Source organism: Pan troglodytes, chromosome 7 (assembly GCF_028858775.2).
Source record: "Pan troglodytes isolate AG18354 chromosome 7, NHGRI_mPanTro3-v2.0_pri, whole genome shotgun sequence".
In the NCBI taxonomy this organism is placed as follows: Eukaryota; Metazoa; Chordata; class Mammalia; order Primates; family Hominidae; genus Pan; species Pan troglodytes.
Genome location: NC_072405.2, coordinates 27,559,433 through 27,583,173, shown reverse-complemented (window position 1 = coordinate 27,583,173; position 23,741 = coordinate 27,559,433). Strand labels below are relative to the sequence as shown.

The following is a 23,741-nucleotide window of genomic DNA, read 5'->3' as shown; positions in this document are numbered from 1 at the left end:
CTTCCTATAACGTGTCCTCTTGAGATATAACAAACACATTACATGGGCCAGATCTCTTTATAGACACTGCCCTCCCCTGAGCCCGCTCCAGGGCCAGTGCAGCCCTGCAGGTTGACTAACTGCCGGTAAACTGTGTACCCAGGCCTGCTCTATGCAGGGGCTGCTTTGAGATAAAATACTTCTTGTGTAATTGTTTTAGTTTATAAGATTAATATTTTTCTTCTCAGCGACTGTGTCCACAATTAAGGAAAAAGGCTACCAGGTGAGTAGTGATATTTGGCAGGCCAAATATGGGATGTGGTTAGTTGCGTCATAAAAAATAAAGTACACTTTACTAACTCAATTTTGGTCTACATTTTACTTTTCTCTCATTATAACAGGAAAATTACAGAATATTTAGAAAGGAAAGAAGTTACCTACCATCCAAATCAAAAAGGCAACTTTTAAAAACATTTGCTTCTAAGCTTTTTGCCAGTTATAACAATAGAGACTTATGTTGTACTTTGTTCCTTAACAGTATTTGCTGTGCAATAATTTTAATATCTGCATAATATCCCTTTTATGTTTTTCCATAACCATTCTCCATTAGTAAGCATTTAAATTCCTTCCAATTTTTCATTATTATAAATACTGTACTGAGCATCTATGAACACATGGGTTTTTTTATATTTTGGATTATTTCTTTAGGGCAGATTCCCAGAGGTAAATTATGGCCAATGGGCTTTGATATTTTTTAATTCTTTACACATATTTCCAACTTGCTTTCAAAGTGTTGTGCTGATTTATGAAGTCACCCCTGATGTAGCAGATAGTCTGCTTCATAGAGCCTTTTCCAGCTCTGGGATTGTGTTAAATCTGTAAATTAACTTGGAAGGAAAAAAGTATGTTACTCTATTCAGTCTTGCAATTAAATATATCTATTGTTCTATTTGTTACTGCTGCAGTTATTATTTTGATATATATGTATATGAATTATAGGTATTATACATACATACATATATATGTTAGATGCAGGCAATAAGAGGATTCCTGAGGCCACAGCACCCTTTCTTTTTTCTTTGCTTTTTATGTTCTTCCTTACCTGCTTTTCTGTCTTCTCCCAGCCCAGCACACTCTCCAGGCCTCATCTGCCTGCACACCCACATAATATCTTAAAAATTCACAAAGGTAATAATAAAACACAAAAACTGAGTGGCAGAGATAGCAAGTGCACCGAGGCTTGAATAAAACTCTGTGCTAGAGACCAAGTCACTGGATTCACATGGGTGTCGATGAGATCAGACCCACCCTGGAAGTAGATTAATGGGGCTGCTGACCCCGTGTCCACTGGCTGATGGTGAGAATTTTAAAGCGTCCTTAATAAGGCTCTCATATAGAACCTGAACAGTCTTGGTCCTTTGACTTTGTGTGTACGGTGTGCATGCATGCTGTTGGCGTGTGTGAGTGTGAGCCAATGAGAAGGGCGTTCCCAGCAAGATTCCTTGGCACCATTCTCTAGTTTTAGGGGCGAGTGCAGTGTGTATTGTTTGTTGTTTGCACAGCGGCACTTCACTGCTCCAGGGCCAAATGACGACAGAGGTAAAGTCTGGGATGCTTCGACACCACTCCCACATCCCTGTGCCATGTCCCGGCTCTCCTCTCTTGCTCCCAGCCAACGGTAAGAGGCTAAATGCCTGGGTCTGAACTGGTTCCAAGATCTGAACTGTAGAATCTCAGAGCTAGAAGACATCTCAAAAGTCACCTGGCTTAACTCTGTCTTTTTCTATACATGAGGAAAGTGAGGCCAAGATAAATAAAGTGGCTCAAGTCAGTTTAGTTTGTGGTAAAACTAGCATTAGAACCAAGGTGTCCCGGGCAAAAGGTTAACAGACAGGGCCACTGGCCCTTGATCTACCTTGCGGGAAGTGCATGGCTGTGGGGAAGTCAGTCACGCAAGCTTTCTCATTTACATGCTTTTTAAACCACATCGGCCTATCCAAAGGGCCACTACAAGGATTAAATTGAATAATGGATGTGAAAGAGGGCTTTCGAGACTGTGTTCCGCTCATGTTATATGTTTAATATTCACAGTCAGTAATGGACTAAGGGTGGGACAGTGGATACCACCAGCTTCCCATGCAAACAATAAGAGGCTGTATTATCTGTTGAAAATGTAAAAATAATTATAAAACTGACTAAAAATTAGGTTGCTTTTGTTATTGTTGTGTTTGGCAGTTTTAAATCATGTCAGTGATAAAATACTCTTTCCCGAAAAATTATTTTGTAGGTCGCCATTGCAAATAATTGTCATGGTTACTACTGAATTTTAATGATATGTGTGAAAGCTTCAACTTAGCACATTTTTGTTTCTTAACCTCTAACAAGCCTTGTATTCCACATGAAAGTTAATTCCAAGGTCTCTCAGCTAGAGATGCTAGATTTAACAATAAAGATAAGAGATGCCCAGTTAAATTCGAATTCCAGGTAAACTGCAAATGATTTTTAGTATAAATATGCCTCATGCTTATTTCAGACATACTTATACCAAAAGAAACATTGTTGTTTGCTTGAAATTTAAATTTAACAGGTGTCTTGTATTTCATCTGGCGAGTCTACTAATTATGCATGGGATCACAAATACATGCTTTCATTCAGAGAACAAGTTTATCACAGCTGTGAGTGATTTGAACTCACCTGAGGCACAGTTTGTGTCTACAACCTTGGTAGTAATACACTTATTTGAATTTAAACAGTAGATTTAAAATAAAGCTAACACAGGAATTATAAGGACGAAGAAACAGAATGTGTCCTTCAATTTTGTCCTTCTTCAAGTGGCCACCTGGAGCTTTTATATGGTTTTTTAAAAATTTAAGAGTGAAATAGAATATGAACTGCAAGGTATCATATTTTTGCTTGGTAAGAGCATGTTTTAGTTCACATGACACATGACATATTTTACTGAATGTTATGGGTTGAATTGTGGTTCCGCAAAAAGATATATTGAAGTCCTAATCCCCAGTACCACACAATGGGACTTCATTTGGAAAGAGGGTAATTGCAAATGTAATTACCTACATTAAGATGAGCTGACACTGGAGGAGAGTGACTCCTTAATCCAATATGGCTCGTGTCCTTAAAGGAAGAGGAGAGAGACCCACAGGTAGATGAATGCCAGGTGAAGACACAGGCACACAGAGGCAAGGCCATGTGACAGCAGAGACAGAGATTGGAGCGAGGCAGCTGCAAGCCAAGGAGCACCAAGGATTACTGACCCCTACGGGAAGCTAGGGAGAGGCAAGGGAGGAGTCTCTCCTCCAGGTTTCAGAAGGTTTCTCCCAGGTAGGTTTCCCCTGCTGACACTTTGATTTGGGAAGTCTAATCTCCAGAACTGTCAGAAAAACAATTTCTATTGTTTTCACCCACCCAGTTTTTGGCACTGTGCCCAGGTCCATCATCTACTAATTGCATGACTTTGCTCATGTTTCCTAATCTCCCTGAAGCACAGTTTCCTTATGTATAAAAATGGGGCTGGCCATGCCCACCTCAAACGCTGTTGGAATATAATGAGATCATGCACATAAAGGGCTCAGCACTGTGCCTGGAATAAGATAATGATATTAATGTGCAAATGATATTCACTTCTCTTCTTATGCTGCTGCTATTGTAACGGCACCTTCAGGAGTGATTTCTCTAGGAGTAGTGCCATGTAATAATGCTCCCTGGAAGGCCATGTTCTCCAGATGCAGAAGGAATGACTCTCTGGGGGTTGAATTTTAGGCATGACAGAAAATTTCTACACGTGGAAGCCCCTTTTCAGAAGATGTATTTAAATCCCAGGCCCTGTAATCCCAGCACTTTGGGAGGCCGAGGCAGGTGGATCACGAGGTCAGGAGATCGACACCATCCTGGCTAACATGATGAAACCCCGTCTGTACTAAAAACACGAAAATTAGCCAGGCGTGGTGGCGGGCGACTGTACTCCCAGCTACTCGGGAGGCTGAGGCAGGAGAATGGCGTGAACCCGGGAGGCGGAGCTTGCAGTGAGCCGAGATTGTGTCACTGCACTCCAGCCTGGGCGACAGAGGGAGACTGTCTCAAAAAAAATAAAATAAAATAAAATCCCAGGCCCTTATCAGCCACCCATGACTGCACACATAGTAGCTTCAGTTCAATTTCAGCCCGCAAACTCCCAGGCTGTCCAAGAGACATTCCACACATGGATGAACAGGAATGAGCAACCTTGAATAAACATGATGTTGCAAGAGAAGGGTCACTACCTGAAGAGGGCGTCCTCTAGCCACAGGATTCTCTTTTTATGATTGATTGATTGATTGCTTTTGAGATGGAGTTTCGCTCTTGTTCCCCAGGCTGGAGTGCAATGGCCTGATCTCGGCTCACTGCAACCTCCACATCCTGGGTTCAAGCGATTCTCCTGCCTCAGCCTCCCAAGTAGCTGGGATTACAGGCGCCTGCCAACACGCCAAGCTAATTTTTGTATTTTTAGTAGAGATGAGGTTTTACCATGTTGGCCAGGCTGGTTATGAACTCCTGACCTCAGGTGATCTGCCCGCCTTGGCCTCCCAAAGTGCTGGGATTACAGGCATGAGCCACCCCACTCGGCCATATGCTTTGTACTGGGAATCCCACAAAACCACTCATTGGCAATGGAGGAAGCTCAGAACAGTGAGAGATGCCACTGCCCTTAACAAGATTGATTACTATGCTTGAGAGTGACCTGAAATTGGTGACCCGGGGGCCAGAAGCCAGGTTCCAGAATAACATAACAATCAGCATGTAGCCAGAATAACAATTCTAGTAATAACACTATGATAATGAAGATGGCAATTTAAACAGCTGGCATTAAGTTTTTACTGTGTGCTATGTACTGTAAGATGTGCCTTTTATATCTTACATTTTAATCCTATAAACAGCTATGTGAAATTGTTATCCCCATTTTGCAGATTAGCAAACTGAGCCTCAGGGGGCTCATTAATCTGCCTGGGATCCCAGGGCTAGTAAGTGGTTGGGACAGGGCACAGACAGGGTACAGAAGCTACTGCCACCCTGAGTGGTCAGACACAAGGGAAGCAACAGAGTTGCCCAGAGCCTGGCTCTCTCTGCTCATCCACATGCCTGGGGCCAGAGGATCCACTCAATAAATATCCATGCAATGCCTACCATGTCCCATGCATCGTGCGAGGTGCCAGAAATGACATTGAGGAAGCAGGTGGTACAGTGCAGGCTGCGAGCTCCCATCCTTCATCATCATGCTGGGCCTTTCAAACATTTTCCTTTTGGAGCCTCAGTCTTTCCCTCCACCTCCTAGTGACTGGGCGGGTTAATCCATGCAGGGCAGAGGCCAGGTTTTAGGACATTTAGGTCATTTCCACCCTAGAAGGTGGGAGAAGAGCACTGCCAAGTTCTTCCCTCTTCCCACATGAACATCTCATCTTCAGCACCATGATCATGCTCATTCTCTGGGTTCCTCCGAGGAGGCTGGCACCAGGCTAAGGGGATCACACACTTTCTCCTTTCCTTTCCACAACCTGTTAGGAAGAGCTTATGAGATAGGCCCATTGTATTCCCATTTTATACATGAAGCAACCAATGTTCAGAAAGGTTAAGTAAGGGCCAGGTGCGGTGGCTCACGCCTGTAATCCCAGCACTTTGGGAGGCCAAAGTGGCTGGATCGTGAGGTCAGGAGATCGAGACCATCCTGGCTAACACGGTGAAACCGCATCTCTACTAAAAATACAAAAATTAGCCAGGCGTGGTGGTACGTGCTTGCAGTTCTAGCTACTCAGGAGGCTGAGGCCCGAGAATCCCTTGAACCTGGGAGGCGGAGGTTGCTGAGCTGAGATTGTGCCACTGCACCACTCCAGCCTGGGCGACAGAGTGAGACCCCGTCTCAAAAAAAAAAGAAAGGTTAAGTTAAGTCTGCCTATGCTGCTCAACTGACACACGGAAGAGCTGGAATTGGAACTCAGGTCTCCCTGACTTCAAAGCTCATGTTCTGTATATTACCCCATACCGACTTTTAGAACCAATTAGGCTGAGAGTGGCAGAGGAAGGAAATAAATACCATTATACATGCAGTCAACCTTTAAAGTTGTTTTCAGCCATCTGCCCTGGCCTTTTCTTTCAAGGCTGGAATTGCTCTTGCAACAAGACTAAACGTCCTAAGTTGTTGCATGATGCTGAAAAACCCGAGAGAGATTCCAGATCCTTCTAAACAAATCAGATGGTTTAGTCTGCGAGGCAGGGGACATTACAGAGACAACAGGAACTTAGTGAAATCTCAGTCTCTGACCCTTTTTCTAAATAACAATTCATCTGAGGAGACTTTATTTTATTTATTTATTTATTTATTTATTTATTTATTTATTTATTTCGAGACTGAGTCTGGCTCTGTCACCCAGGCTGGAGTGTAGTGGCGCAACTTTGGCTCACTGCAATCTCTGCCTCCCGGGTTCAAGTGATTCTTGTGCCTCAGCCTCCCAAGTAACTGAGATTACAGGCATGTGCCACCATGGATGGCAAATTTTTGTATTTTTAGTAGAGAAGAGGTTTCGCCATGTTGGCCAGGCTGGTCTTGAACTCCTGGCCTCATGTGATCTGCCCACCTCGGCTTCCCAAAGTGCTGGGATTACAGGTGTGAGCCACTGTGTCCAGCCCCCACCTGAGGAAACTTTAAAGGACGATTGAAGGACTTTAGACTTTCCTGGTGTGCCACTGAGAGCCAAAAGTCCTTTGTTTTGAAAACTTCTGCTACAATTTTCCCTTCCCTAAGCCACTGCATTCTCAATGGCATGATCAGTCTTATCTGCAGCAATTTTGTTATTGTTGTTGTACTTAGAAAATCTCTGCTATTGAGAAGAATAAACAGAATGAGTGACTTTATGAGATGTAGGATGAAAGAGTCACACGTTTTCAGTTTTTAAAGCTAGGTTCCTATATCTATACCTACACACAGAATCATCATTGTCAAAAAATTACTGCTGTGGGTGGCAATGGTGGTGACAAAGGGGCCTAGTGACCCCAAGCCCCACACGGGGACTGATACAAACTTTTACTTATGTTCAGAGAACCGAAAAACTGCAGATTAAAATACCCAGGATCTTCATTTGTATGTTATTTATGGTTTCTGATTTATCCCAAGATTAAAATTTTCCTAGGTATAAAGTAGCTGTGTTACCAGGCCACCCTCCTGAAATAGTGTCTTTCTATCTTCCTTGTCAAAACTTGCCGGAGCCCTTCATTTTTGCTTCTAGCTGGAGTAGTTCCTAGGGTCCTATAACCTACTTGTAGTTATTTTATGCAAGACTTATTGAGTTGAGAGCTGTTTTGATTGGCTTAGAGCCGATGTTGGCATACAATCTAATATTTATTCATTGTGGATCAGGTCCATGGGTTCTAATATCTTGCTTTTGTTGTTTTAGGGCATATGTTTTCCATATGATATTGATGTTGTTATTTCTATGCATCCCATAAAGCTGCCCAGCTGTGCATTGGCTGAGAGATAGAGTATGTAGGGCACCTAACCAGGTGACTGCCTAGCCAAAGAGCAGCAACTGATTTTTCCTTTCTTCCTGCTTCCCTCTCTCCAGCCCTCTCCTCCCTCTCTCCTTTTTGCAGGATCTCCCTTTAGGGTGGGCCTCTATTTGCTGACATTAAGAGAATATGAATTGGGTGGCTTACAGCCTTTGCCTTTTTATGGGAATTTCCAAGTTTCCAGGGTTCACCGCATTCAACCTAGTAAAGTTGCATGAAATAAAATGTTCTTCCAGCAGGCGGCACTGGAGGCTTCTGGAGGCTCTGGAAGCCACCGGCTCCGGGAATACACAGAAGTCCTCTGATGGCTACAGTCGGAAAGGAGACCCGCTTTCTCAGTTTGTTCAAGGACACAGATGCATGCCCGGGTTTTTATCCTGGAATCCAACAGCGCTGTCATATGATCCTTTTACAGACAAGACTCAATTGAGGCCATGCAGGAAATTGGTGAACACAACCTTCTTAAGTACTGCAGTCCTGAATAAATAAGAATGAATTTGCCAAATGCATGCATTGAGAATAAGCCTGGCAAAACTCCAAATGTTAGTGGTTTCAGATAGTCTGTGTTAACAGAAACTGGGCTGACTAAAGGGGGGAAAACAAATCAATGAACCAAGTAAACCAAACAATTTAAGTATAAATAGAGCATTTGATGATACGGTGATTTTTAAAAAAAAAAAAAAATTATTTTAAGTTCAGGACTTCATGGGCAGGATATGCAGGTTTGTTACCTAGGTAAACATGTGTCATGCTTGTTGGTTTGTTGTATAGATTATTTAATCACCCAGGTATTAAGCCTGGTATCCGTTAGTTCTTTTTTCTGATCCTATCCCTCCTCCCACTCTTCTCCCTTTGATAGGTCCCAGTGTGTATTGCTCCTTTCTGTGTGTTGATGTGCTCTCATCATTCAGCTCCCCCTTATAAGTGAGAACATTGTGGTATTTGGTTTCCTGTTCCTGCATTAGTTTGCTAAGGATAACGGCCTCTGGCTCCATCCATGTTTCTGCAAAGGACATGATCTCATTCTTTTTTATGGCTGCATAGTATTCCATGGTGTATATGTATCATATTTTCTTTATCTAGTCTATCATTGGTGGACATTTAAGTTGATTCCATGTCTTTGGTATTGTGAATAGTGCTGCAATAAACATACACATGTGTGTGTCTTTATAATAGAATGATTTATATTCTGTTGGGTATGTACCCAATAATGGGATTGTTGGATTGAATAGTATTTCTGTCTTTAGGTCTTTGGGGAATTGCCACACTGTCTTCCACAATGGTTGAACTAATTTACAAACCTACCAACAATGTAAAGCACTCCTTTTTCTCCACAAGCTTGCCAACATCTGTTATTGCTTGACTTTTTAATAATGGCCACTCTGACTGGTGTGAGATGGTGTCTCAAAGTGGTTTTGATTTGCATTTCTCTAATGATCAGTGATGTTGAGCTTTTTTTTCACATAACTGTTAACCATGTGTATGTCTTCTTCTGAGAAGTGTCTGTTCATGTCCTTTGCCCACTTTTTGATGGGGTTGTTGATTTTTTTCTTGTAAATTTAAATTCCTTATAGATACTGGATATTAGACCTTTGTCAGATGCATAGTCTGCAAAAATTTTCTCCCATTCTGTAGGTTGTCCGTTTACTCAATAGAGTGGTTCTTAATCAGAGATACTCATTAGAATCACCCTAGCTTAAAACAGGAAAACATTCCTCGATCCCACTTCTGAATGTTTGTGTTGGTTAAGTCTGAATAGGATCTGGGAGTCTGTATTTTCTGAAGTTCCATAGAATGCATTCTCTTAGCATCTAGTACAGAGCTGCAAAGACCCTTTGTATTACTCTACCGTCCAGTGTGTGTGATGTAATGGGAAAACAGGTCATATTTACATGAGCTTTCATGTTTCTGAGTCATTTTGCTCTTCTGTAAAATGGGCCAAGTTGCAGAAATGGACTAGTTTTCCTAACCCAGTGTCCAAACATTGGCTATGACCAGATGCCCAGTCTCCCCACATCCATGCATTCCCTCCCTAGCCCTCCAAAAAAGTGCATCGTGACTATGCCGATTGGAGAGACATCACTATTCTTCAGATCTTTGCCTTTCCTCAGTAATCACTTGTAATATAGTGAGGTCCTTGCCAGAATTAACTTGGTCCTTTCCCTAAGGTTTGTAAGTGTTAGGAAATTGAGCCTCTCTCATTTCGTAGTCTAAGAAGTAGCAAATAAGTCTCAAAACAGTGCTCAATCAGATCACTAATTATTTACTGATTTGGGAATCAGAGACTTCTCAAAGGAATAATTAAATCTGTTCACAGTAGGAGAAAAGTAACATACGGATATAAGTGTTTTCGTTTACCTTTATTAAGAAAAGAGACTACTAGAAGAAAGACTCCCTGAAAAGACATCGAACCTCTGAACACTCAGGGTAGACAGTCTCTTGGGGAACACCCAACTGACATCTTCTCAAACGTGACAGCCCATCCTTCTGCTAAAACTGGGCACCTCTGTTAAGCTCTAATAGTTCCCTGCCTCCCCTTAACTCTCTTTACCTGACACCTTCCTCCACGCCCTTCAAGAGAAAATCAAAGGTCGGCTTCTGTGTGGTGTCTCCACCTCTTCTCCACATTTTGATCCTGCCTCTCAGGTTCACTTATACTGTAAATATCTGTCTTTCCCTTAAAGTGTGAGCTCCCTGGAGAGGGGACTCTGGCTCACTCAAAGTAGCTTGAATATCTGAATGAACTAGTTAGTGACGCAAGATTAATATACAAATAGAATTTTCCTTATCCGCAGGGAATATGGGTGGTCACTTGAGGAGTATGTGTTGCAACACATCAGAGCTCCTCCACATCCCATAGATCAGCCAAGCAGATATTTAATTTTGCCAGTAATTTATTTCATCGGCTTAAATATTGTCCATGCCTAAGGGCCTCTTTGAAAATATGAACATCCCTAGGCAGGGTGGACCACTCCCCTTAAAATAAATGTGATAGCCAAATATTTTCTTCCTAGGCAGGAAGGGTTCAGAATTGATTTGGAAATCAGAGACTTCTCAAAGGAAAAATTAAATATGTTCACAGTAGGAGAAAAGTAACTTATGGATATCAGTGATTTCGTTTACTTTTATTAAGAAAAGACACTATTAGAACCATGCCCTGGGAACTCAGGGTGTAAAAGACAGTGTCACCTCACAATTCTGCAGAGGACAACCCCTAGGCAAAAACGTTCTACTAAATAGGACAGGTTTGAGTACAAGGGAGCACTGGATGATGAACTAGTAGAATGTCCAAGTTGGAAGAAAATCCAACCCTTCCTTTTGTAGAAGCAGCAGCAGAGGCCAGGGGCGGGAAAGGTTCTTGGCCAAGGTCAGTGTGGGGACTTCACAATCCAAGTGCAAAATGGCTTCAGTAGTGACACAAACAATGCCCTTGCGCAGTCCCCTGTGCAATTGTCAAGGCCACACTCCCCAAAGCCAGAGCTTTGCTCAGCACTCAGCTGGCTGCATGTCAAAGTCCTCAAGGGCTCTTTTTTTCAAAACAAATGGACTGTATTTTGAACACAAACCTGCATTTTTATCAAGTGTTTGAAGGTGATCCTGATGCATAGGCAGGTTTGGGAAGTACCTGTGCAGGTTATTAGGGTTGTTCGTGTAGATAAGCATAGAGGACTTTTAGTGCTAAATAAAATAAGACCTTAGATATAGTCTGAATCCTCATATTTTCTTCTTTCTTAATTCCAGGAAAGTTGTACGTTACTAACCACAATCTACTTTCTGAAATAAGTACAGAAGCCAAAAAAAAAAAAACAAAAACAAGAAAACAGACTATATAAGAAAAAATAAGCTTACTAATACTAATACATCTTATTATTCATGACCCTTGAGGGAAAAAACTAGACCTACAGAAGTCAGTGAATTTTCTCAAAGTCACATAGGTCTTTTGTGGCAGAGCTGGGACTGGATCTTGTCTTTCTATTACCACTCCCTGAAACACACAGGTCTGCAAAATATGAAGGAAAAGGCTGATGGGAAAAAGACCACACTATTCCCACTGGTTAGCGCTGGAGACTGGGATGACTGCCCTGGGCAGGAGTAGACTTTTCTTTTATGCCCATCTGTGTAGTTGGAATTTCTTCCAGTTATACGCAACACAGAAGACAGGATTACCTGAAAATCCTCCCACTTCAAGGCCTTTACAGTGCTGTTTGGTATATTACAAACATCCCTTTCAAGGCTGAGCTGAGCTTGCAGGAATAAAAGGGGAAAGTAATCAGGTGCTAAGAATTAAAGGGGTGCTGAAAACCAGAGCGGTTTTGCCTGTTGCCACAGCTGCCTTGGGGGCAGAGGCTGGAGGAATAAGTGAGCTCCCTCACACAAGCCAGGCTTGGGGAGGGCCGAATTCACCCAGGAGGAGATCAAGGACATGCATGGTTTCTGCTGAGGCTCTGGAGAGGAAAAAAAAAAAAAAAGTCTCCCTAGAGAACTTGCAACTTGTAATTTATTAAAGTAGAAATTGTAGTTTACTCAGTAAAATTAGAAATTATTCACAAAGGTATAACTTTTTTTAAAAATCCCCTATGTTGGATATCCTATGTTCTCACTGATAAGTGGGAGCTAAGCTATGAGGATGCAAAGGCCTAAGAAGGACACAATGGACTTTGGGGACTCAAGGGAGAGGGTGGGAAGGGGGTGAGGGATAAAAGACTACAAACTGGGTTCAGTGTATACTGTCCGGGGTATGGGTGCACCAAAATCTCACAAATCACCACTAAAGAACTTACTCTTGTAACCAAACACCACCTGTTCCCCAAAAACCTACAGAAATAAAAAATTTTAAAAATCCTCTATGTGTGAAGATGAACACCTTATTAAGTTAAGTCTTGGTTTTAAGGGGAAATCAAGTAAATTAATAGATGCTTATAGTTAAAGGATAATGATAACATTTATGTCAAAATATGTGGAACCGTATAAAAAGTAATATTACATAAAATTATAACTTTAAATATATTTAACAGAAAGTTTTTAAATGTTAGAAAGTACAAGTTTAACTCAAGGGATTGGAAAAAGAGCAATAGAACAAGCCAGACAGGAAGAATGGGCAGTGCAAAGGCCCTGGGGAAGGAAGGCCAGCATGGCTGCAGCAGAGTAGAAGATGCAGAATGAAGGAGGAGTAGATGAAGTCAAGGACGTAAGAGGGCTCTGTCCACCGAAGACCAGATTATTCAGGAGTACGTAGGCCATTAAAAGGAAATGGCTTTTAGTCCAAGTGATGTGTAGCCATTGAAGGGTTTTGACTCATATCTTGCATGAATCACTCTGTCTGCTGTGTTGAGATTCGCCTCTAAGAGGGCAAATATAGAAGTGAAGAGTCAGCGTGACTCTAAGGCTTTGGGTCACAGCAACCAGAAGGATGAACTGCCATTTACTAAGATGGGAAAGAGGCCGGGCACGATGGCTCACGCCTGTAATTCCAGCACCTTGGGAGGCTGAGGTAGGCAGATCACGAGGTCAGGAGATCGAGACCATCCTGGCCAACATGGTGAAACACCGTCTCTACTAAAATACAAAAAATTATCTGGGCTTGGTGGTGAGAGCCTGTAGTCCCAGCTACTCTGGAGGCTGAGGCAGGGGAATCGCTTGAACCCGGCAGGCGGAGATTACAGTGAGCTGAGATTGTGCCACTGCACTCCAGTCTGGGTCTCAAAAACAAACAAACAAATAAACAAACAAAATAAACGGGAAAGACTGTGTGAAGAGCAGGCTTGGAAGGAGGAAAAGATCAGGGGTCCGGTGTGTGAGATGTGTCAATATTAGGCATCCAAGCAGTGGTTTCCATGGGCAGGAGGACATCAACACAGCTTGGAGCTCAAGGATTAGGTCTAGGCTGGAGATGTAAATGTGGCAGGAAAGAGCAAACAGGTGGTATGTAAAGCTGTGAGACTACTGTGAGTACTGTATCAAGTAAATACACAGAGAGAGAAGAAGCAAGGTCAAGGGCTGAGCCCAAATGACCTCCAGTGTTAAGAATACCAGGGAGAAATGAAGGAACCAGTAAAGATGATTAAGAAAGGCAGGCCAGTGGGGGCCGGGCCAGGTGGCTCACGCCTGTAACCCCAACACTTTGGGAGGCCGAGGTGGGCGGGTCACTTGAGGTTAAGAGGTGGAGACCAGCCTGGCCAACATGGTGAAACCGCTTCTCTATTAAAAATACAAAAATTAGCCAGGTGTAGTGGCGCATGCCTGTAATTCCAGCTACTCGGGAGGCTGAGGCAGGAGAATCGCTTGAACTCACCAGGCAGAGGTTGCAGTGAGCCAAGATCACACCACTGCACTCCAGCCTGGGCGACAGAGTGAGACTCTGTCTCAAAAACAAAACAAAACAAAAAACAGAAAGGCAGACCAGTGGACTCAGAGCAAAGTACACCACTTCCTGGAAGTCAAGTGAAGAAAACATTTCTTAATTTTCATTTTAATTTTAATGGCTTTAATATGTTACCCTTCTATAGGATGTGTGCTCTTCTTTTTTGTTAATCTGTATCACTTTTATATATTTTTCTTTTGTTCCTACTTTACTTAGAGTTTTTATTTGAAATTACCACTGGATTTTATTAAAACCGTTTTTAGACCATGTCAATATTATTTCTGTTGATGTAATTTGTTGATGTCATACATTTTTTGCCAATAATTTCCTAATATTAACACCCTGGAATAAACTTTTTCTCATCATAATGTTTTCTTATTTTAATGTACTATAGGGTTTGCTTGTCTAATATTTTATTTATAATCTTTACATGTATATCCTTGAGTAAATTTAAGTTATGTTAGGTTTTTTTTTCTCTATTTGTCAGGTTTTGATATTAGAATTGTTGGCTTTTAAAATGAATTGAGAGCTTTCTTACTTTTTTCTTTTCTTTTCTTTTTTTGAGACAGAGTCTCACTCTGTCATTCAGGCTGAAGTGCAATGGTATGATCATAGCTCACTGCAGCCTCAAACTCCCAGGCTCAAAGCCAACCGTCTGCCTCAGCCTCCCGAGTAACTGAAATTACCAGTCATAAACCACCATGCCCAGTAAATTTTCAAATTTTTATAGAGGCAAGGTCTCCCTATGATGGCCAGGCTGGTCTTGAACTCCTAGATTCAAGGGATCCTCCCGCCTCAGCCTCCCAAAATGTTGGGATTACAGGTATGAGCCATCATGGCAGCCCATGGAGCTTTCTTTTTTATGAGCTGAAAAGAGTTCAAACAATGTAGAAATTATTATTGCAAAACTAACCGAATTAGGTGCCATCATTTTTCTTCAGTTATTTGTTCAACTTTTCTGTGTCCTTTTGAGAAAATTTATTAATTTGTTTATTCTTACAAAATGTTCCATTTCTTATTGGTTTCTATTTATATTTCTGGAGAGTTGTATGTAATAGTTTCTCACAGTTTTTCTTTTCTTTTTGAGATGGAGTCTCACTCTGTTGCCCTGGCTGGAGTACAGTGGCACGATCTTGGCTCACTGCAGCCTCCGCCTCCCAGGTTCAAGGGATTCTCCTGCCTCAGCTTCCCGAGTAGCTGGGATTACAGGCATGCGCCCCCACGCCTGGCTAATTTTTGTGTTTTTAGTGGAGATGGGGTTTCACCATGTTGGTCAGGCTGGTCTCGAACTCCTTACCTCAAGTGATCCACCCACCTCGGCCTCCCAAAGTACTGCGATTACAGGTGTGAGCCACCACACCCGGCTGATAGTTTCTCATAATGTTTCTAATCTTATTTGAATTTGTGGGCGTATCTTTTCTCTTTCTCAATATTGATATGTTTGTATTTGCTTTTTCACATTTTTCATTAATGAGATGTAATGGGAATTATCTATTTATGCAGACAAAAGAGATTTTGGTTCTATTACCCCTTTTACTATTTTTGTTTTCTTTATTTTTAATCAGTTCTGCCCTTTATCTTTTTAATTTCCTATACGTACTATCTTAATGTTTATTTTCAGTGTATTTTTTCCAACAGTCTCAAGGGGCATACTTAATGTATTTTTAGTCTTCCTTTTTAAATAAAGCAGCAGATATAAATCTGAATCCACAACTCAGGCATGTAAGAAATATAATGATTTTAAAAATAAGTCAACTGAATTTCCATACCAAGCCTCCTTTCTACCAGGGAGCAGAATCTTAATCTTTGTTAATTTGGAGTCTTTCTCTTCCCAGGGTTGTCTAAGTTTTATAACTCTTTTCTTTTTTTTTTTTTTGAGACAGAGTCTCGCTCTGTCGCCCAGGCTGGAATGCAGTGGCGCGATCTCGGCTCACTGCAACCTCCGCCTTCCGGGTTCACGCCATTCTCCTGCCTCAGCCTCCCGAGTAGCTGGGACTACAGGCGCCCGCCACCACATCTGGCTAATTTTTTGTATTTTTAGTAGAGATGGGGTTTCACCATGTTAGCCAGGATGGTCTCTATCTCCTGACCTCGCGATCCACCTGCCTTGGCCTCCCAAAGTACTAGAATTACAAGCATGAGCCACCGTGCCCGGCCTAGAACTCTTACATCATTAAAGTTGACAATCGTATGGTTCTCAGTGGAATCTCACCCTGCAGTCATCAATGGATGTAGAATTTCAGGCTTACTCTTATTTCATTTCAGCATATTGGAGACCATGAATTCAGGTCTCAAACCGTGGAAGGCTGGCTTGCAGTTGTGAATTACCAGTAAGATTTTGTTTGTTTGTTTGCTTCCAATGAGAATCAAGATCAAGAGAGGCAAGCTCCTTCCTCTTGCGTACTGCATAATAGGTTTATTCTTCACCATTACACGGAGAATGTAGCCTTTTAAGGTCCCTGGCCCCTGCTTTATACAGGAATCTCCTTTAGGACTTCTGATCTCAGGTAGGCTCTGGGGTTATTGGCCTGCAGGAGCCCTCAGATGGCTCTTTAAGCTCTCCAGGGTTCAGCCCCACTGCCTAAGGCTGTTGTTTTCCTCTTGCTTTAGGCCTCTGTGGAATTCTTATTTTCAAATTGTGAGATTCATATAAAAACATGTTTGTTGTTATTTTCATCAGGAGGGTTTTTCCAGGAATCCAGTCCATCATAAATTTCAGAAATAGAAATCTCACCCATCCCTTTAGTTTTTTCTGACTCTTGCAAACAATATATAACTAGATTTTGTTTCTGTTCCTTCCTAATGTGACACTTCATGTTTTAATAGAGAATTTACCCCATTCACACTTTTTGGTGAAACAAGTTCAGTTTGATTATATTTAATGTTTATTACCTAAAGTTTAGAGTTGTTTCCTCTTGCCTGTTTTCCTTATTTTTGCTAGTTTGATATTTTTTCTTTTTATTCCCTTCTGCCTTCCTCCAGTTATAATTTCTATCACACCTCATCAACCATAGTGGTTATGTTATCATCTTGAATCTATGTGTAAACCTCAAACTTACTACTAGCATAAAAACTAATAATAAATATTAACTGTGCTCTTTTGCCAATATGTTTTACTCATCTGCAGTGCCATTTCCCCTACATCAATACAAGACCTTTGGATGTTCGTATTCTCAACTTCTAGCTCTCTCTGCTGCACCCAGCTGATATGGTTGGCTGTGTCCCCATCCACCCAAATCTCATCTTGAATTGTAGCTCCCATAATTCCCATGTGTCATGGGAGGGACCCAGTGGGAGGTAATTGAATCACGGGGGTGGGTCTTTCCCTTGCTGTTCTCATGATAGTGAATAAGTCTCACAAGATCTGATGGTTGTATAAAGGCGAATTCCCCTACATAAGCTCTCTCTGCCTGCTGCCATGTAAGATGTGACTTTGCCCTTCATTTGCCTTCCACCATGATTGTGAGGCCTCCCCAGCCATATGGAACTGTGAGTCAATTAAACCTAAATTACCCAGTCTTGGGTATGTCTTTATTAGCAGTGTGAGAACAGACTGAGGCACCACACTACCCCTATCTACCCACCCCCATTCCGGGATTTTTTCAGAGTCTTTTTTTTTGTTTTTAATGGAGTCTCACTCTGTCACCCAACTGGTGCCATCTTGGCTCACTGCAACCTCTGTCTCCTGGGTTCAAGCAATTCTCCTGCCTCAGCTTCCCCAGAAGCTGGGATTACAGGCATGTGCCACCATGACCAGCTAATTTTTGCATTTTTAGTAGAGATGGGGTTTCACCATGTTGGCCAGGCTGGTCTCAAACCCCTGACCTCAAATGATCTGCCTACCTTGGCCTCCCAAAGTGCTAGGATTACAGGCGTGAGCTCCCACACCCAGCCAAGAGTTTTATTAGATAAAAGATAGTTTTGTTTGCTTGTTTGTTTGTTTCTTTAGTCTGTGTTTTTCTTATTACCCAAAGTTCATTGTTTACTTTAAAGTTTATTCTTGGTGTTGTATATTTTACGGGTTTTGACAAATGTGTAATGACATGTATTGACCACTAAAGTATCATACAGAATATTTTCATTGCTCTAAAAATCCATGCTCTGCCTGTTCATCCCTCCATCCCCCTGACAACTCCTGGAAACCACTGATCTTTTTACTATTTCCATAGTTTTGCCTTTTCCAGAGGACCATATACTTGCAATTATACAGTATGTAGCCTTTTCAGATTGGCTTGTTTCACTTAGTAATTCACATGTATTTAAGATCCCTCTTTATCTTTTCATGGCTTGGGACTCATTTTTAAAATAGATTTTATTTTTTAGAGTGATTTGTAGATCCACAGCAAAATTGAGCAGAAGGTACGGAGATTTCCTATGGAAACCCTGCCCTCAGGGATGCATAGCCTGCCTGACTATCAAAATCCAGCACAAGAGTGGTCGTTATGTTACAATCAATGAGCCTACATGGACACATCACTCTCACCCAAAGTTTGTAGTTTACAGTAGTGTTCACTCTTGGTATCGTATTAAAGACATTGTATGGGTTGTGACAAATTAACAATGGCATGCATCCGCCATTATAACATCATACAGAGGGGTTTCACTTCCTAAAAATCCCTCGTATTCTGCTTATTTATCCCTCTTTTTTTTTTTTTTTTTTTTTTTTTTTTTTTTTTTTTTTTTGAGATGGAGTCTCGCTCTGTCGCCCAGGCTGGAGTGCAGTGGCGCAATCTCGGCTCCCTGCAACCTCTGCCTTCCAGGTTCACGCCGTTCTCCTGCCTCAGCCTCCTGAGTAGCTGGGACTACAGGCGCCTGCCACCACGCCTGGCTAATTTTTTGTGTTTTTAGTAGAGATGGGGTTTCACCATGTTAGCCAGGATGGTCTCTATCTCCTGACCTCGCGATCCGCCCACCTCGACCTCCCAAAGTGCTGGGATTACAGGCGTGAGCCACCGCGCCCGGCCCCTCTATCACCTTTAACCCATGGAAACCACTGATCCGTTTATAGTACTGTTTCCACAGTTTTTTCTTTTCAAGAATGTCATATAGTTGGATTCATACAGTACATACCCTTTCCAGACTGACACCTTTTACTTAGCAATATGTATTTAAGTTTCCTCCATGTCTTTTCACGGCTTAATAGCTCACTTCTTTTCACTGCCGAGTAATATTTCATTGTGTGGATGTACCAATGTGTATTTATCCATTCACCTACTGAAGGTCCTATTTTTGCTTCCAACTTTTAGCAATTATAAATAAAGCTGCTATAAACATTCATCTGCAGGTTTTTTGGTGGACATAGTTTTCAATGTAGTGGTAACTTGTTTTAATTTGCAATTTCCTAATAACATATGATGTTTAATATCTTTTAATATGCTTATTTACCTTTATATCTTCTTTTGTTAATATCCTAAGGCGAAAGCTTAGATCATTAATTTTAAACTTTCATTTTTTCTAATATATGCATTCAAGGCCATAAATTTCGCTCTAAGCACTGCTTTCACTGTACCCCACAAATTTTGGTAAGTTGTATTTCATTTTCATTTAGTTAGAAGTATTTTAAATTTTTTCTTGAGAATTTGTCCTTGACTCATGTGTTATTTAGAAGTATGTTGTTTAATTTCTAAGTATTTTGAAATTTTTCAGCTATCTTTCTGTTACTGATTTTCAGTTTAATTCCACTGTGGTCAGAAGTAGAATACATTGTAAGATTTATGCTTTTACATTGATAATTTGTGTTTTATAGCCCAGTATGTGGTTTACATTAGTGGATGTTCTATGTGAGCCTGAGAGGAATGTGTACTCTGCTCTTGTTGGATAAAGTAGTTGATAGATGTCAATTATATCCAGGTGATTGATTATGCTGTTGAGTTTGACTATGTCCTTACTGATGTTCTGTCTGCTGGATCTGTCCATTTATGATTGAAGAACGTCAAAATCTTCAACTATAAGTATGAATTTATTGATTTCCCCTTGCAGTGCTATCATTAGGCTGGACTCTGGTAAAACAGCTTCTCTTGAGGGCAGGAGGCCTTGCTAACAACAATGCTTTGTTGGATTTCAAAATGGCGACCTCCCCTCACTTCCTAATGGAAGCATGAAGGATTTTTCTTTGGACTTCACTCTGAGAACCTGACAGAGCTCCTGATGTAAAACACACAGAAGTGTGAGAAGCCTTCCCATGGCTGGGTCCCCTGCAGTTTCTAACTCTCAGACTTGTCCACATTAAGCTTCCTATAATTCATAAATTACAGTTCAGGTTTTTCGACCCCCGTACTGGTTCCAGTGAGGGTTTCTGCTCATGGGTTTCTGCTTCACTAAGTTGTGACTCTCTGTATCTAGCCTGTCTGTCTCTCCAATTTTGAGGAGAGTGGTTTGCCCCTGAGAGCTCACTTTTCTAATGAATCTAAGAAAAGTTGTTGGTTTTCCAGTTTGCTTGGCTTTGTACTTGTTGTGATGGAGTGATGACTTCTATACTACTTACATGCCCAACTGGAAACTGGAAGTCTCCTCTTCTTACTCTCCTAATACGTATATTTAACATCAAGAAATTTTACAGTCATTTCTTTTGATGTAGCCACAGGTACTACAAAATTCAGTTCTCACCAGTATTTCTTATACTCTTTTGCTTCTCTATTTTCTGATTTAAGATCTTTTATTCTGATTTTTTTGTGTCTTTGTGGTTAGGTTACTTCCTAAAGTGCTTTCTTTTGATAGGATATGTGGACGGTATGCTTTCTGAGAGCTCGAAAATGTGTAAATGTCAAGAATTATGTCTTCACCATGCATAGGACTTTTGGATTAAGCACTGTTCCCTTGGTAGCCTAAAATGATTGCTCACTATCTATTAGCTGCTGATACTACAGAGGATAAGTTGAATCCACTTTTCTTTAGAGTATTCTGCTCTTTATGGCCAGAAGTTTTTACAATGCTTTTAAAATCAACAAAGTTCAGAAATCTTTTACGTATCTTTCCCCCTCAATCCTACTTGAGACTCTGCTCCCATTCAATATAACTTTTTGTATTTTTATACTTGAGAACATTTTTTTCTTATGTTTTCCTTTATTGTTACTTCTCTATTTGTTCTGTTGGTTCCTGAAAATTTCATTTGCATAATAGGTTTCTTAGGTTTGCCTTCCAAGTCTTTTACAATTTCCCTCATGATTTGTAATTTTTGTTTGTTTTTACTCTGTGTTGTATGTTGAGAATTATTTATCCCTTTCAGTCTTGTGCCATCAATTTAGTTCTTACCACAACCATAAGTTTTTGGTTTCTGGTGAACTTTTAAATCCAAATTTGTACTTACAGTGAATCTTTTAAAAAAATCTAATTGCATCTATTTGAGATTCTTATTTGTATTAAATTTTCTTCTCTTTCAGTATTTTTGCAGTGAGATGCACTCCGCCTTAGACTTTGCATTAATTATCTACCACTGCATAATAAAGTACTCCAAAATATAATAGTTGGAAATACAAGCATTTCTTATCTTACAGTTTCTGTGGGTCAGGAACCTGAGAGTGGCTTAGCAGAGTGGTTCTGGTTTAAGATCTCTTACAGGCTACAGTCAAGATGCTGGCCAGGGCTGCAGTCATCTCAAAGCTATGGGAGAATCTATATCCAAGCTCAGTTGCGTGGCCTTCTCCACAGGACTGCCTCAGGACCTGGCAGCTGGCTTCCCCCAGAATGAGGACCCAAGAGAGTGTACCTAAGTCAGAGCTACAGTCGATTTATAACTAATTCAGAAGTGATTCCCCATACTCAAGGGGAGGGGATTATATAAAGATGTAAATACCAGAAGGTAAAGACTTTCCTCCCCTAAATTACTGAGACCCCTCACACCTCTTTAGAAAGAGCTGTAACTTTCCCTGACTATTCATGAATATGGCTTATTGCTAAGCCTGTTCATGTCAAGTTTATGAGGTTCTCTTGGGCACTGGGAAAGTGAAGAGGTTAAAGACACGATTGTCTTTGTTCTAGAGGCTACAGGCAAATAAACTGTCCCTTAAATTTGGCCAGCCAGAACTTTCGGTCTCCTATGCAAGAAGACTAGAGCTGGCTGATGCCATAGGAAGCCACTAAAGAACAATGTGACCAGATTTGCTTTTAATGAAAAAAATTGCGTTAGTAAAGATACGGTGAGTGATTTGCAGGAGAGGTAGAGGATTTGGTTATGGATCATTGACAATAATGCAGGCAAGAGATGACATGGGCTGAATTAGAGAAGTGGCATTTGAAGTGAGTAGATTTGATTTTTAGAAGAAAGCATTTACTAAATTTGATTCTGGATATTGGGAGGGAGAGAAAAATATAGGATAACTCCCAATCCTGCAGCTTTAGCAGTTATAGGTGTTTAAAGAGCCATTCAATAAAATTAGAAAATATAATTAAGGGAACTTATTTTTTGTTATAGGCTGTGGGAAATGATAAATTCAGTTTTTTAAATGCTTTGCTTTAGGTGCCTGTGGGACATCCAAATGGAACTCTTCAATAGGAAGTTGTATTACAGAGAACTCCATCTCAGTAAAGAGACGGGGCTGATGTTGGAAATCATTAGAGTCATATTCACGGTGGAAATCAGGAAGTAGCCATTAAGGTAGACAAGAATAATGCTAAGGAGGAAAGCTGTTTGAAAAGAGTTACAAAAGGAAGGGAGGAAAGTCACAAGAATATAATTGTCAATAGTATCAAAAACTGAAGGTGTTCAGTGAAATCAAATTGGGAAAGTATCTATCTGACTTGGGATGGTGAAGTCTATTGGTGATGTGTCAGGGGAGTGGTACAGGGGCAAGACAGACTGTAGTAAGTTGAGGAAGTGGATGTGGGGTAAGGACAGACATAGTTATGCTGCTATGGTTTCAATACTTGTGTCCCTTCTCAAATTCATGTTGAAACTTAATCCCCAGTACAGTAGTATTAAGAGGAGGGGCCCCCTAGAAAGTGATTAGGCCATGAGGGCTTCACCCTCATGGGTTGGGTTAGCACTGTTATAAAAGGGCCTGAGTTTGGCCCCCTTTTTTTGCCTTCCATCCCTGCCACCACTTGAGAACACAATGTTTGTCCCCTCCAGAGGACACAACAACAAGGCACCTTCTTGGAAGTAAAAATCAGGCCCTCATTGGACGTCAAACCTGCCAGTGCCTTAATCTTGGACTTACCAGCCTCCAGAACCGTGAGAAATACATTTCTGTTGTTTATAAATTACTCATTTTGTGGTATTTTGTTATAGCAGCATTAATACACCAATACAGATGATTAGCAGGGAAGATGGGTGTGAACTCCAGGTATCTGAGACAAGTCTCAGACAATTTTGACGGTTTATTTTGCCGAAGGTTTATTTTGCCAAGGTTAAGGACATGCCTGTGGAGGCATCAGGAGGTCCTGATGACATGGGTTCAAGGTGGTCAGGGCACAGCTTGATTTTATACATTTTAGGGAGACATGAAACATTAATGTTTGTAAAATGCACGTTGGTTCAACCAGGAAAGGCGGGACAATTTGAAGTGGAGCGTGGGCTTCCAGGGCATAGGTAGATAAAAGACATTCTTTTGAGTTTCTGATTAGCGTTTTCACTGAATACACAATTTACAGGAATAGTCACTTATGCCTTCATCTGGCTTAGTCAAGCAATAGGGCAAAGGAAGCAATCAGATATGCATTTGTCTCATGTGAGGAGAGGGATGACTTCGAGTTCTGTCTTTGGTCCGGAAGGAACTTCCTTGTGGGTGAATTGTGAGGGAGGTATGTAGCTTTTCTTTTTTTCTTTTTTTTAATCTTTGTAGCTGTCTTATTCAGGAACAGAATGGGAGGCAGGTTTGCCCAATGCGGTTCCCAGCTTGACTTTTCCCCTGGG

General features: G+C 41.2%; 1 protein-coding gene and 1 long non-coding RNA gene across 10 annotated transcripts in view; one reads left to right on the top strand and one right to left on the bottom strand.

The window, feature by feature from the left end:
• LOC134810669 (uncharacterized) overlaps positions 1-23,741 on the bottom strand; it is a 42,728-nt gene that overhangs the window by 12,681 nt on the left and 6,306 nt on the right. For both annotated transcript variants that reach the window (XR_010159226.1, XR_010159225.1), the window contains exon 4: positions 11,848-11,975. This is a non-coding gene — a long non-coding RNA (uncharacterized LOC134810669). The remainder of the gene's footprint in view (positions 1-11,847; positions 11,976-23,741) is intronic.
• Positions 16,133-23,741, top strand: part of PSD3 (pleckstrin and Sec7 domain containing 3) — a 728,752-nt gene continuing 721,143 nt past the window's right edge. For 5 of the 8 annotated variants that reach the window (XM_024345060.3, XM_024345058.3, XM_063816244.1 and 2 more), the window contains exon 1: positions 16,139-16,221. The gene's annotated coding sequence lies outside the window, so the exon portion shown is untranslated. Of the gene's footprint in view, positions 16,222-23,741 lie in introns of all 8 variants that reach the window. The other 3 variants (XM_054657257.2, XM_054657258.2, XM_063816241.1) reach the window with 2 other exon arrangements.